The sequence below is a fragment of the Rhinolophus sinicus genome, linkage group LG11 (assembly GCF_036562045.2).
Source record: "Rhinolophus sinicus isolate RSC01 linkage group LG11, ASM3656204v1, whole genome shotgun sequence".
Classification (NCBI taxonomy): Eukaryota; Metazoa; Chordata; class Mammalia; order Chiroptera; family Rhinolophidae; genus Rhinolophus; species Rhinolophus sinicus.
The window spans coordinates 19,442,295-19,453,701 of NC_133760.1; positions in this window are offsets into that span (position 1 = coordinate 19,442,295).

The following is an 11,407-nucleotide window of genomic DNA, read 5'->3' on the forward strand; positions in this document are numbered from 1 at the left end:
ATACACTGACTTGTATTAAAACTGCTCCTGAAACCCTATATTTTCCATGTGGTGATTCCTCACTTCCTAGGAACAATTCTAACCTTATCTGTTTAGTTCTGTTCATTTTTAATGAACATTTATTGAGCAACTACTATGTGCTAGATAGGGTGCCAAGGATAGCAGAACAAAGAAACAAAGTGTCTCTGATCATTCCTTCCTCTCCAGTTACCTGCCAGCATCTCCTAATCCTGGTAAGTGTCATCTAATTTCTACAGCAGACTACTCGCCTTTCTGCCTCTTTATCATATCCCTGTTTATCCTACTCTTTGCTCCCCCAGCTTAAGCCTTTCTATCTACAATGGTCTCCCCATGGCTACCACAGCAGGTCCAGATGCTCATCCTGGCATCTAAAAGCCATACTTTTCCAACTATATCTCTTACCATCATCCAACAGGAACCCCTATTTCCAGGGATAGCACCCTGCCACCGCAGTTAGAATGGCAGATTGTCAAGTCAGGCCCCACATCAGATCCAAGCTCCCTGACTCACTGAATGTGTGACCTTGAACAAATGACTCAGCCTTCCTAAGCCTCAGTTTCCTCGTCTGTATAATGGTGTTGATCATAATATGTGAAATTGCCAATATTCAACTCTTTTTGATCTACAGAAAAGGCAGTTTCATATGGTTCAACCTAATCATTCCTTCCTCTTAGGATTAGTGAGGGTGGAATGAGATCGTGTAGGGAGGTTGGAGGCTAGGTAAGGGAATTGGTGCAGAGAATTCTGGGGAGAGAGCTTTTCCACTTTCGACTCCCCACCTTTCCCTTGGCACTTTTCAAGCCCAAGCTTCATGAGGAAGATTCAAGAGAGCTCTGAAATGTGTTTGCTGAGAGGGCAGGTGTCAACTCACCCCTGAGAAACCCAAAGTCACCTATATCTCTGTGCTCCAGGAGATGCGTTGTTTTTTGTACTCCTCTGAGTTGGGAGGCTCTGAGAATACCACAGGTTGGTAATTCGCTAGGAGGACTCAGAGTCCACATTTGTCCCTACTCATGGCTATGATTTATTACCATGAAAGGGCACAGAGCAAGGTCATCCCAGGAAACAGGCACATGGGATGAAGTCTGGGGGAACCAGGCACCAGCTTCCAGAGTCCTCTCCCAGTGGAGTCACACAGGACGTGCTGGATTGCCCCAGCAATGAGTTGTGACAACACATGTGAAGCGTTGTCCCCCAGGGAGACTCAGTGCCCAGGGTTTTTATTGGGGGCCAGCCACATGAGCAACCTCTGCCTGCCATGTACCAAAATCCCAGACTCCCAGGGGGAAAGCAGATGTTCAACACCAACCACTCTGTACAAACCATGTAGGCACAGGGAGCCACTCTGATCAGTACTGAGTGCTGGGGCTCCTTCTGAAAGTCAAGTTCCCAGATGCCAGCCAAGGACTAACCTTGGAATCAGGCCTGTCTGAGACTGCAGTCTCAGGCCTGCTATGTTAACGCTTCGCTGCCCGTGCTCCAAATTCCAAGGGGTTTACCTCGGAACCTGCTCCACTCCTTCCAATGGTGCCCGTGGCTGTATTTACCTGCCATTAGCTACCTGTGTTCACCTGTCATTAACTAGGGTAGGTTGAGTTTTCTCAGCTTCACTGGGGTTGAAGGCTCATAAGGCTCATGCTTAAGGACAAAGCCACTCCATGCCAGCATTCAGAGGATGGCAGGAGGGATGATGGCGGGAGAGATGCAGAGTCTTTTGGGGAGGTGCTGCCGGCCCCTCCAGAGTAATCTCTCCACCTGGGGACCCTGGCTCTTCCCAGCCACAGCACTCAGATACCCCCCAAAAAGGAGGAGAATTGAGCTCTTTCTCCTCTTTTCAGCTTTATAGTTCTCAATTTAATCTGTTCTCTGGATTACCAACGCTCCATTGTGCCTGCTGGCTCCCAGCTCTCGCAGTCATGTGGGTCCCAATGTGCTTCTCTGGTTTTTTCCTCTTTCTGAGTTTGACCCCAGTGCCCTCCAAGTAAGTACAACTCTGACCCAAGGGCATGTGTAAATTGTTGAAACTTTTCCTGATTGTATACTTCCAAGGAGACCTTCTCCTTAAGACCACATCAACACAATGGCATATTGTCTTCCTCCAAAAATGGCAACACCAGATCAGAGAGAGGATAGTTAATTGTGAGAAATGGTACGAATGCTGAAACGGTGAATAGGCAAACTGAAAACACTGGATAGACAGGCCCAAGAAACAAGGACGACTAAGAGATCTATCAGTCAGCAGATCATCCATCTGGATGGGTAAGAAAGGCTTTGAAGAATCTAGAGTGTGATGTGATCAGGGCAGGTGGGAGGCCAGAAATACAGAGCAGACACAACAGGACGTTTGCTAAGAAATAATCTAACAATCAGGAAAACAATAAGTCAAAGATTTCTTAAACAGGACAAAGAGACCACTGACCATAAAAGAAAAAATAGATAAATTGGACTTCATTAAAACTAAGAGCTTATGGGGCAGCCAGATGGCTCATTTGGTTAGAGCGCGAGCTCTGAACAACAGGGTTGCCGGTTTGATTCCCACATGGGCCAGGGAGCTGCGCCCTCCACAACTAGACTGACGGACAATGACTTAGAACTGATGGGCCCTGGACAAACACTCTGTTTCCTAATATCCAATATTCCCCAATAAAGTTTAAAAAAATAATAGTAAAGATATACAGAGGGTACCGAAAAAATATATATACATTTAAAAAAAAAAAAAAAAGCCGAAGAGCTTATATTCATTAAAAGACAGCATTAAGAGTGCAAAGGCAAGCCAGGACTGGGAAAAGATATTCATAACACATATTTTAAGAAAGGACTTATATCCAGAATATAAAAAGAAAAATTAATTAATTAATTAATTTAAATTTAAAAAAAGAAATCCTGCAAATCAATAAGAAAAAAATTCCACCTTAAATTCTCAAGCAGACTCAGTTTATTGCGTGGATCTTCTTTGCTCCCAGATATCATAGACCATTTTAAATTAGAAAACACAATAAGATCCATGACTACTATAGAAATGTACATTGCTCAGCAAAGTTTGACTTTTTGCAGTATTTAATTATCCAGTTGGTCATTCACAAAAATTTTGAACTGTAATTGATGGCTGTTACCATAATAGTATAGCCCATCTCTTGTGCTGTCTTTATAGGCAAGGTTTTAATACTTTTGAGCCTGGGATTAGTATTAATCCCAGGTCCTCAGGCTTTTTAACAGAAACATGACTTACTTGCACAAAGCTGGTCAGTTTTGAGAGAACATTAACATCCATGAAGTGGTTTTGGCAGGTGCAAAACAAATGGTAAATTTGAATTGGTCCCTCTTATCAGAATATTGAAATTAAATCTGCTTAACTTATGAAATTATGTTCATGCCCTGATTTTATATACTTGTGTCTATCAATAAACATTGTGATACTTGAAGAAAAAAATGAAAAGAAAAAGGTTGAACAGCCATTGCACCTACCAAATAGCCAAAAAGCATATGAAAAGGTGATCAAAATCATTCGTCAGGGAAATGCAAATTTAAAAAAAACCACAATAACACCTGAAACCAATATAATATCACATGCCAACTATACTCTAATAAACAAGAGAAAGAAAACACAATAAGATATCGCTATACACCCACCAAAATGGCTAAAATTAAAAAGATGGACAATACCACATGTTGGAAAAGATGTGGAATACTTAGAACTTTTGTATACTGCTGGTAGGAAAGCAAATTGGTACAATCACTTCGGAAAACATAGGGTAAACCTAGACCTATCTTATGCCCAGAACTTCTACTCCTAAATACATCCCCAAGATAAATGAATACATGGAGTCCACTAAAACACAATCAAGACATTTAAGGGGCAGCTGGATGGCTCAATGGGTTACAGCGCGAGCTCTGAACAACGAGGTTGTTGGTTCGATTCCCACATGAGCCAGTGAGCTGCACCCTCCACAATTAGACTGAAGATAAGGAGCTGCTGCTGAGTTTCCAGAGGGGCAGCCGGATGGCTCAGTTGGTTAGAGAGAGAGCTCTCAACAACAAGGTTGCCAGTTCAATTCCTGCATGGGATGGTGGGCTGCGCCCCCTACAACTAAAGATTGAAAACGGTGACTGGACTTGGAGCTGAGCTGCGCCCTCCACAATTAGATTGAAGGACAGCGACTTAGAGCTGATGGGCCCTGGACAAACACACTGTTCCCCGATATTCCCCAATAAAATTCTTTTAAACATTTAATTGCAGCTTTATTCAAGATAATCTCAAATGTTGAACTGGAAATAGCCCAAATGTCAATCAACTAACTGGAGACCAGGTTTTCTGTGGTATATCCATGCAGTGAAATACTACCTAACAACAGAAAGAACCTCATCGCTATACTCCATGGCAAAGAAGCTCACAGACATCATGCTGTGTGAAAGAAGCCACAAAAGAACACCTGCTAGTCTGACTTCGTTTACACAAAGATCAAGAGCAGGCTTTTTTTTTTTTTCTATATCAGTTGGTTGCTATTAGGTTGGTTGCAAAAGTAATTGCAGTTTAAAGGGTTAAAAATAATTGCAAAAGCTGCAATTACTTTTGCACCAACCTAATAGATAGAAGGGGCAAGGGGAGGGAATGGGGGAGAAGCCGAAGGGATTAGAGAGAGCAAACTAATAGCCACAATGTAGTCACGAGGATATGAAATACAAAATGGTTAGTAATATAATCAACTATGTTATAAAGGTCATGTACGGTGCCAGATGGGCACTGGACCTTATCAAGGGGGTCACTTCATAGACTGTGTAGATGCATGACCACTGCATTGTACAGCTAAAGCTAAAGGAGAATAATATTATATGTCAACAATAAGAAAATATATATATATATAATCTATATATACACATATATATAGTCACGGAAGATGGAATATAGTATAAGGAAGATAGTCAATGGAATTGTAACAGTTATATACGATGTCAGAGGGGTAGTTGCTTGGGGGAGAGGGTTTATCACTTTGTGTGAGGTGTAAATGTCTAACTATTATGTTGTTTTGTACACCTGAAACTAATAAGAAAAGAAATACACACACACACAAAAAAAACGTTCAAGAGCAGACAAAACTAAGGTGCTAGAGGTCAGAATAGAGGTCACAGGGAAAGGGGAGGGGTGAGTGGGAATTGACGAGGATGAGCCACCTTGGAGTATATTCGGGGCTAGAATGTTCTGTCTTGATCTGGGAGTATGTATTAATACATGGTGTGTACATATGGAAAATTCATCCTGCCGAACACTTAAGGTTCATGCAAAAAAAATGAATACAATGGCAGCTGACAACTGACCAAGACGTTAGCCCAAGCAATGATTCCTAATACCATGTTTCTCTGAAAATAAGACCTACCCTGAAAATAAGCCCCAGTTAAGATCATCAGCCAGACGGACGCATTTAGTAAGTTAAGACAATGTTCCAGAAGAAGATGACATGACTGTATTTGAATAAATGTAGATTGTTGTACATGAAAAAATATCACATCCCCTGAAAATACATCCTAATGCGTCTTTTGGAGCAAAAGTTAATGTGACAGCCGGTCTTATTTTCAGGGAAACACGGTATGCCTTCACCAGATCAGGAACTAAGACCCAATTACATGCATGGGCAGCCCTGGGCCCACAGGTGCAGGAAAGTATATGATTCACCCAGTGAAAAACCAATTTGTAGTTGAAAGTTGGCAGTTTATCCTGGCAGATACGGAAAAGATTTCATTCATTAGTTTACTCAACACAGAACAAATAGCTATAGCTTATCAGGCAGTTAAAGGGTGTGTGTGTGTGTGTGTGTGTGTGTGTGTGTGTGTGTGTGTGTGTGTACAAGTGGTCAATTTTTGCATGTAAGAGGCTATCTTCCAATAAAAGTGAGATTTTTTTTTCAAGGTGGTGATTTGGGGCTGACTCAAGGTCCTTGGGAAGTGAAATATTCAGAAACTTTGTAAAACCTGTCTATTCTAAAGATGAGAACTTTGACCCTATTTCTGTAGGTGTAGTTTCTCTTTTATAGAATCAATTGCTCTACATAATCAAGAGGATTTAGACAATAATTTACTAGTTTCTAATATTGCCCCAATCTACTACTTCTTTACTCTAGAAAGATAAATAAAAATCTGGGATAAGTCTATGTTTGTTTGTAGCCTAAAATGCATTACTTTTAAATGCAGTGTTCATTCATTTAGTAGATATTTATTAAGTTCCTGCATATTTATTAAATGCTATGTATCTAACTCATAACCATCCTCCAAGGAGGGTCCAAGCATATAAAACTTTAATGTAAAGAAAAAGAATTGCAATAACCGTTTGATAATTGTTTGCCTTTCAAATGTAAATTTTATTCATATTTATTACTAGGGGAAGAGCTTGAGACAGTTCTGAAGAAGAATAGCTCCTTGGAATAAAAGGATTCTAAGCATAGATAAAAATATCTATAACGTTTGGGGTAATTGCTAGGAGATATTAGTTTACCAAAAATATAAATTCTGACCTGTAGCATCGATGAGTGTTTTTCCATTTTAACGTGCATAAGTAACTCAGGGCCCTATTTCAGTACATTTGGGGACCAGATCCAGAAATCTGAATGCTGGACAAAAAGGTCAAATAATCCTCAGTAAGTTTACCCATATCCATCTCCCAGTAACCTTTGCAGACATACAACAAATAGATCTCTAACAAATGTTTGGCTTAAGCCCAGAAAAAAATTAGTGCAACAATAATTATTTACCTCTAAATAGAATCACACATTTGGAGGAGTCTGAGAGACTTTTGAAATGGTACGCTAGAACTCCACCTTTACACTGGTTCTAAGTGACAAGATCGGAGACTTTGTAATAGTCTTTATTTGTAAGCAATGTTCACTTCAGACTTTTGTGGCATATAGGAGTTGTGTGTCAATGGGCAGAATTTTCTCCCATGTTTACTTCAATCCACTTAATAATAAGGTATTCTTTAATAATCTTTGTAAAACGGGATGAGGTGCCTGGTGAGGTGGGCAGCTGCCTCTCCCTGGAAGCATAGAGGAACGAGAGCTTCATCACCTGTGAAAGATTTTTGCAGAAAGTGTTCCTGTGTCACCTGGGACAGTGCACTACTTAATCTGTAATATTCCAGTCTCTTCCAATTTTAAGATTCCATGATTCTGGTTCAGCTTCTCTGTCACCTAAAGGGTCTGCAGTAAATATTTCCTGAATAGAGGTAGTTATGCTCAAACCGGGTCATAATTTCTTTTGTTATAATCGCATGTTTGGCTGGGATGTACCACGTAACTATCTACAAAGGAGGGATACAAAGCGGAGTTGGTTCCCAAGGCCAAGACCTAAAGCAAGATCCTTTGGATTCCCAATACTGCATTACGGAACTCAACAAAGAATGAAGGGAAAGTACTAATTTGCTGTGTGGCCCTGAGTGAGACTAGCAATAGCCACTTCCATCTGCAATTTGCTGTCTCTTTGACAAAACACTTGGTCTCATTTGGTTCTCAAAACAGCCTGTAAGGCCGAACAGGTACGACTGTCCGCTTGGACAGATGGGAACACTGAGACTCCGGGAGGTTGAAAGCTCTTGACCTCAAGTTCATGGCTCTTTCCATTCTTCCATGTCACTTTGCTCAGGGGATACAGGTGCAGCCCGGAATAGAGGGGGGGGGGGTAACGTGTCTATTTCCTCTTCCGGAAAATTAGAGAGTTGAACTAGTTGGGCACTAGAGTTTCTTCCAGATCTAAATAAATGTCTAATTTCTCCAGGCAGAATTGTTCTACAACAAATTAGCCAACTGGGAACTTGGTAGGGGAGGCACTGGGAGAACACAAATGGCTGAATTTTCTTTACAAGTTAGTCATTTCCTTCCTGACAGGCTTCTCCTTGTTCTGAGCTCTTCATTTTGACCCCGTCATCCAATCGTGCAAATAAATGCATCATCACTTGCGAGTCAAGCTAGAGGTATGTGCAAACAACACCTGTTTTGTGCTCTGCTCCTGGAATGTGTGTAAAAGTTATGTTTGTATGAAGGCCATTGAAGTTTACACCATGTTGCGAAAACTCTCTTTCCTCGCTCAGCTCCAGCATTTTGGGTTGCTCTCCGGGGTCCCCAGTAGTTTAGGGTTACCTCTTTGTAGAGTAATTTCCAGGGACTCTTTTTCAGATTTAAGTAAATGGAAAAATCTGATTGTTTCATCCAGTATGTAGGATTCTGGAGAGATAGGGCATACTGTTTAGCACTGCTGAAACTCCTCCATGTTGAATAGGTGTGGTTACCCTTTCAAGCTATGGATGTCCAATTTCTTTTCCCTAAAGACTATTCTCATGCATTTATTGCCTCATTTATTGCCCAGATTAGGTTATTTACTGGATCAACATATACGTTTCCTTGAATGAAGTTGTGGACTGGATGTTTATGTCCCCCCCCCAAATTCATATGTTGCAGCCTAATGCCCAAAGTGATGGTATTTGGAGGTGGGGCCTTTAGGAAGTGATTTCTTGAGGACAGAGCCCCCAAGAATGGGATTAGTGCCCTTATAAAAGAGGCTCCAGAGGGACCTTTGACCCCTTCCACCATGTGAGGTTACAGTGAAAGGCACTGTCTATGAACTAGAAAGTGTTATTGGAAGTTACAAAAAAAAACATGACTGAATAGAGATTATACCATGTTCATGGATTGGAAAATACCTTATCATAGAGAAGAGTCAAGACAATTTTAAAGAACAATATGGAGGACTTACCCTACCAGATCTCTAGTCCTGTGATAACTCTGTTGGAAGTAAGAGAATGTGATAGCAACACAGGTAAGATGCTGAAACTAATGGAACAGCAGGATCAGCCGAGAAACTGTCCCCCTGTATAAGTGAAAACTTGAGTTATGATAGAGGAGGTATTAGAAATCAGTGAAGGAAGGGTGGTCTGCTTATTGAATAGTCTAGACTGACTATCCACATGGAAAATAAAAGAAAATTAGTTCCATGTGCACAACAAACACACAACAAAATTCCTATGGATTAAAGGTCTAATTGTAAAAGGCAACATGTAAAAATCCTTAGAAGGAAATAACTCTATGACCTCAAATAGGAAAAGATTTTTTAGACAAGACACACAAAAAGTCATAAACCATACAGAAAATGATTAATACATTTAAATTATCTATACCATGAAAAAAAGAAAATGTATACAAGACCACAGCCTAGAAGATATTTACAACAAAGAGTATAGAGCGACTGTTACCTAGAAAGTATAAGAAGTCCTATGAAAGAGAAAAAAAAAACACAAAAACAAAAAAAAAAAAACAGGCAAAGAACTAGAAGAAAACTATGCAAAATATATAAATAAAATATAGAGTTACCATATGACCTAGCAATTCCACTCCTAGGTATATATTCCAAAAAAAAATAAAAACATATATTCACACAAAAACTTTTACACAACTGTTCATAGCAGCATTATTCATAATAGCCAAAAAGTGGAAACGATCTAAATGTCCATTACCTGATGAATGGATAAACAAATGTGGCACATCCATACAAGGGAATATTACTCAGGCATCAATAAGAATGAAGTACTGACACATGCTACAACATGGACAACCCTTGAACACCAGCATATTAGGTAAAAGAAGCCAGTCACAAAAGACCACATACTGTATGATTTTATTATATGAAATGTCCAGAAAAGATAAATTTATAGAGACAGAAAGCAGATCAGTGACTACCTACGCTGAGGAGTTTGGAGGATAGTGAGTAAGGATTTTCTTTTATTGATGTTGTAAAATTGACTGTGGTGATGGTTATACAATTCTGTGAATATAGTAAGTGCCATTGAATTATATAGTCTAAATGGGTGAATTGTGTAGTATGTGAACTGTATCTCAGTAAGCTGTTTGTAAATATTTTTATCTAAATGGATAATTCATAGAAGAGAATAATCCAAAAAGCCAATAAGCATGCAGAAACATGCTCACCTACAATAGCAATGAGGAATATGCAAGTCAAAACCCTGAGGACGAATTTCATACTCATCACACCTACAAAAATCCACAAAGTCTGACAATCATGGATATGTTGAGCGTGCAGGGGACAGTGGTGGTCACAGAGGGCGGGTGTCCAAATTCAGATAGGAGAGTAAGGGACACGTTGGGAAGCAGATGGGAGCCATTCAGAGAAGGGCTTTGTGTGCCAGAACTGGAATGATGTGCTGGACGGGCCCCTGAGCAGGGCTGGCACACAGAGGGAGATGGTAGGGCAGGAAGCCTCTGTGGGCATCTACATCTCAGGTTGACAACAGGATAAAAGAATGCATTGTGTCATTCAGAAAAGTTTTCCGTGGGTGGTTGGTGTCCCTGACCATGAACCTGGGGGTTTCCAGAGAGGCAGTTCTCCTTCCCAGGCTCACAGCTTCCTTCCACCATCCAGCTGGGCAGCACCTCATCCATTGTCTTATCCTTCACATGTAGCTCTCCAAACTAGAGACTGTGCAGGCTCATAACAGACTCTATGCAGAAAATATTAACTTTTCATACCCTCAATTTTGTAAAATGTGGTTTCAATGCTGTGTCCCTTAATAAACACTACACAAACTACCACCAGAAAAAAATTTTTTAACACTTTGCTTCTGCAATAGCCAAGCATCCCAAATATCACTTGGGTCAACCTTGTGGATGTACTAAAATCCACTGAATTGCACACTTTTAAAGGGTGCGTTTTATGGCGTGTGAATTCTAACTCAATAAAAAGCAATGAAGAGAAACAAGCAGAAAATAGCAGGAGTGGGTCTGGGAATAGAAGTGTTTCATGCTCAGTATGACGGTCAATTTTTAGCTACGGTGCTATTTCAGAAAACTTACCATTGACTCTTCATACTCACCAAAACGCTTAAAACTCACCCAACTCTTCAAAATTACCAAAATTTTATTCTACATGTATCCTAAGCTGTTGAACAACACAGTTTCACCCAAGGTTTTCCACTTCTCTCTTTTGGTTTTGACAGGAGGAAATTTAAAAATTATGTCATCCAAAGACATTGAGGTTGCCTGTCTCCTTGCTATATAGATAGCATCAATAAAGGACAAAGAAGTTAAAAGAAACGAGAAAACGCAAGGGACCTCAGGGCAGAAAGGGTGGTTAGGCAGCTCTGAGATGACATTTAAGTTGAGACTGAAGACCAAAGAAACCAGCCATGTGAGGTACAGGGGAAGAGGCATGTCAGCCACACGAAGTCATGTGAATGAAAGTGGTCTGTCAACTGCAAAGCTCCAGCCAGCCCTGACCCAGCAGCGGCTTTCAGTGTCTCAGGAGAAGTGGCAAGGGGCAGGAGCCTGTGGGTGTCAACCCTGAGACTGCATTACATGAAACAGACCAGACCAGACCAAAGCTGAGAAGCAGCAGC